The 4,236-nt window shown below is 40.7% G+C and overlaps 1 protein-coding gene across 1 annotated transcript in view; it reads left to right on the top strand.

Annotated features, from left to right (window-relative positions):
- Ift57 (intraflagellar transport 57) overlaps positions 1-4,236 on the top strand; it is a 72,582-nt gene that overhangs the window by 61,324 nt on the left and 7,022 nt on the right. The gene's annotated exons all lie outside the window — the stretch shown is intronic.

Here is a 4,236-nt window from a genome sequence, read left to right as displayed (position 1 = left end):
TGCTTCTCATGTTTGCACATAAGTCCAAAAATCTCACCATATACAACCTTGAAGCAGGACAGTCCCACAATATTCCTTTTCCTGTCTCTTGCTTACATTCACCACCCCCTTCTTCTTGAACATCCACCTACCCGAGAGACATCTTAGCAGTAACTGGCATGTAAGACAACATTATGCAATATATTAATTATTGAAACTGTCCTACTAATCAGATTTGAAACTGTCTCATTGCTATTTGTTTCTCAATTAAATTATTGGAAGAAAAAGTTCATTGTAATCTAATGCATGCTGTAGTGTTAGAATTCCCATCAACTTTAAATATTTCTTTTTAACATGTTCACAATGAGGTCATAATTCCTGTGTCTCCTCACCAGGCAGCTCTAAACCACCCATAGTACTTGTAGTGACTGTCCCATTTGGTGACATGAGACAGTCCCATCCCCGGATGAAACAGTCGTCTGTGTATTACTGGAAGTTCAAACCAGCAAGAACATGTAATGTTACATATTTCAGGAATCCGGGTAAATTTACCCGTCACCTTTCCATTCTTATCACAACTATTGTAAAGCTCTTATCAAATATGTATTTTGACGGTCTATGTTTGTGTTTTTTAAATATCACAACTATAGTCACTTTTATTTAATAACTATAGAATCCATTGAGAGATATTTGGGGCATCTAAAAGAGTTTTTCATTTTTTTTTCTGGTGAGTAAAGTAATAAATTAGAAAATTTTAGAAAGATAAATTTTAAAACCCCCCTCATATTTGCATAAGAGCCACAAACTGGAGGAGAGGTTTCTTTTAGCTCACAGTTTCAGTGAGTTCAGTCTATTGTCCACCAACCTCAATGCAGTAGCCACACGGTACAGAGACCAGAAAAAAAATGGTGTTCACATCATGGTGGGCGGAAAGCAGAGAAAGAAGGGGAGGAATTGGGGACCAGAGTACCCCATTCCAAGCTACAGCTCAAATGGTCTACCTCTTCTGACTAGACTCTTTCTCTGAATGTGTGAGGCTGAGGGGTGGGTACTGTAGATGTAAGCCATAACTGCTTCTGGCATCCAGAAAGCCCATGCCTATCTCTTTATGCAAAATATATTTAGGCCATCTCTGAGAGTTGCCAAAGTCTTAATAGTTCTAGCATAGCTGAAAAGTCCAGCTGCAAAGTCTCTTCTGAGAGTTAAGGAAAACTCTTCACTGTGAGCCCCCATGTAAATCAAAAACTAAGTTAAACACAACATACAATGGCACAGGGTAAAAATTCCCATTCTAAAAGGGAGGACATGGGGAATAGACAAAAATTAGACCAGAGCAAAGCCAGAATCCACCAGAGCAAACATTACCTCCTGTAACTTCATGCCTACCAGGCAGGGCAGGTTGTCGTGAGATGTGAACTGGAAAGCTTGTTCACAGCTCCACCCACATAATATCACCAGTTGCTGCTCACATGCTCTCTGTCAGAGGCTGACTTTTATCATTGTCTTCAGTTTTCCTCAGCACACATTTCATGTTGCTGACATCTCCAACTTCTTGATATCTCCAATGTACTTGCAGCTGCATTCTCACAACTTAATGTACTTCCTGGAGCTGCAGCAGGGTCTGTGACATTTTTGCTGGACTTTCAAGACCTTCTTCTGAAATCTGGAAGGAAGTTTCAGTTACCACATAACTCTTACATTCTGTATACTTGAAAAATAGCACCATGTGAGATGTGAGCTTCCAGCTAAAGCAGTAGCCAAGTCCCCTAGGACCATGGGTGCTGTGGCTTCTAGGTACTTATATGGCTGAACTGAGGCATTTCCCTGAACAGCTGAAAATAAGCAGAAGTCCCAAGGACTATCTTCTCAGATGAAATATTTACAGTTTTACACCCTTTCACCTGCAATGGGTAGAGCTTTGCTTATTTCTGACTGTCCTCCAGGCCCAGCCTTTCTGACCAGCCCCTACCTCCAAATATAAGATTTTGGGAGGTTGTTTCAAATCTAGAGTATAACAGAGGTGAATAATTTCGGGAGGTGATATTGCTGAGTTAATGTGTAAGAACACTTTTAAGAATACATTTTTTAAAACGGCACATTAGGACATACGTCCATCTAGAAGATTTTTATTTTCATAGATATTCAGATTTATTGTCATATAAGTGTAAATCATTACTAGCTGTCCATCTTAATGGGCTATAAGAATTTCCTAGTGGCCTATCAAATTTAACAAGTTCAAAAACAAATTGTTCAGTATTTCTAATTTCCTTAAAATTCATTCTGTTCTTATCACACTGTATTGTTATCCCCTCTCTTCCTTGGGCTGGACACCTTACAGTCTTTCTGCTTAGACTTTATATCCTCTTATTTCTGCCTCTGTAATAGCCCTGAATACATACCCTCTCTTCTATTCTTATAAGGAATAGACTAGTTGAACCCCTGATAATCAGTGTGAAGTAGACCATGACACAGCCTCCTCGCTACTCTCCTGTCTTCAGTCTCTTGCTCCCCTAGTAATTTCTTCACTCTCTTACTTTCTCAAAACAGACTTGACTCTCACCCTCAAAGTATCATTAGTGCCTGTATTGGTTAGCTTTCTGTCACGTGACAAAATACTTGAGAAAATCAACTCAAAGAACAAAGATATTTTAGCTCATGGTTCAAACTATGGTTGGCTGGCTCCAAGACCTTTCAGCCTGTGGCAAGGCAGGAATATAGCAGAAAGACCTGGCAAAGAAAGCTGCTCATCTCACAACAACCAGCAGGCAGAGAAGAAGCAGACAGGGACCTGGAACAAGACACAGTCCCTAAGGCATGACCCTCAAAGACCCTCTCCCCTCAGCTAGGTCCAACCTCCTAACTACATCAGCTTCCACTAGCCCATCAAATTATGAACCAATCAGTGGATTGATCCCTTGATGAAGTTTCAGCCCTCATGGTCCATTAGGCCTGAACACTGCTGCACTGAGGACAGAGCCTTTTCATGAGCCCTTGGAGGCAATGGCAGAACCAATGACAGTACTCCATTATCCATGTCATAGAAGCCACCATCCTTGGTTGTTGTGGACAAAGCCTTTGATCTAATGTAAACTGCCTCTCTGGCTTTATTTCTGCACGATACATTTTCTCCGCTCCACCCCATTCTAGTCAACATAAGCTGTGTATTTTGTGTTGTTTTCTTTGTGTGTGTTACTTCTTCAGCCTAAAATACCTTTCCTCTCCTCCTCTTTTCTGCCTTGTTGAAATACTACTTACACTTCACATTGCTGTAAAACTTCCAGCTCCTTAGTGGAGATTTACATCAATGCAGCATCGTTATGTATAGATGAGTGGGGCTTGGGTGCTGCTTTCAGAATGTTTTGAACATCAACACATGCAAAAATAGATGTGTATATAGTACTGGTAGAAAGGAGGCCACAAACTAAACACATCCACTGCATAAATAAACTACATGTGAAATACATTATTGCATAGCTATGCATGCATGTGTGTTTCCACAAATATGTTTGGAGAGAAAGGCAAAGTCAAAAATAGGTTGGTAGAGAGAGAAGACATGTAGTAAATACTTGAGCTTGGTGTTCAATAAGCCCTCTCAAATTCATTGTGGAACCAGGTGAAGTGAGTACTTTTGAAAAAAAAAATAATTATACACATTAAGTTCATTTTCTTTCATAAAGAGGCTTACCTGGCCTTAAGTAGGTTTTACCAAATGTTTTTGGTTCAATTGCAGAAGGCCAGCCAGGTACTCCTCCCTCCTTTCTAGCGCTGCCTGGATGAACTGGGAGGGCCTCTTCCCTTTGCCAAAACTCTCTTGTCATAGACACAGGTGGTGCACACCCTGTCAACTGTAAAATAAAAATGTTACACTACATGATTGTTGGGTGAGCTCTGATCTTTAAGGTTCTTTCTAATGCTTGGATTCTGAGATATTTTTTCTCATGAAAGAAAAAAAAAAAGTGGTTAAGGATAAAGGGAAGTGCTGGTGTCCTGATATCCTTTCCACAGCACCCTCACTGATGTCAGATAGCCAGTTGCCCTTTCTATGATTCCTAGCTGACAATATGTGCTGTGTGAAAACTTGTAAGTTTGACTTCCTGATCTGAACATGCCACCACCTGTGTGCCTCCTTCTGTTTGTTTGCTGTGCTGCAAAATAACAAGGGTAAGGCAGGAGGATTTTTGCAAGTTAGAGACCAGCCTGGGCTACAAAGTGAGCTCAGGCCACCCTAAACTGCACAACGAGACCCTGTGTCCAAAA

The sequence above is a fragment of the Octodon degus genome, unplaced genomic scaffold, assembly GCF_000260255.1.
Source record: "Octodon degus isolate 3935 unplaced genomic scaffold, OctDeg1.0 scaffold00187, whole genome shotgun sequence".
NCBI classification, from domain to species: Eukaryota; Metazoa; Chordata; class Mammalia; order Rodentia; family Octodontidae; genus Octodon; species Octodon degus.
Note: the sequence above shows the minus strand (reverse complement) of the source record. Positions and strands in the feature narration are given on the sequence as shown.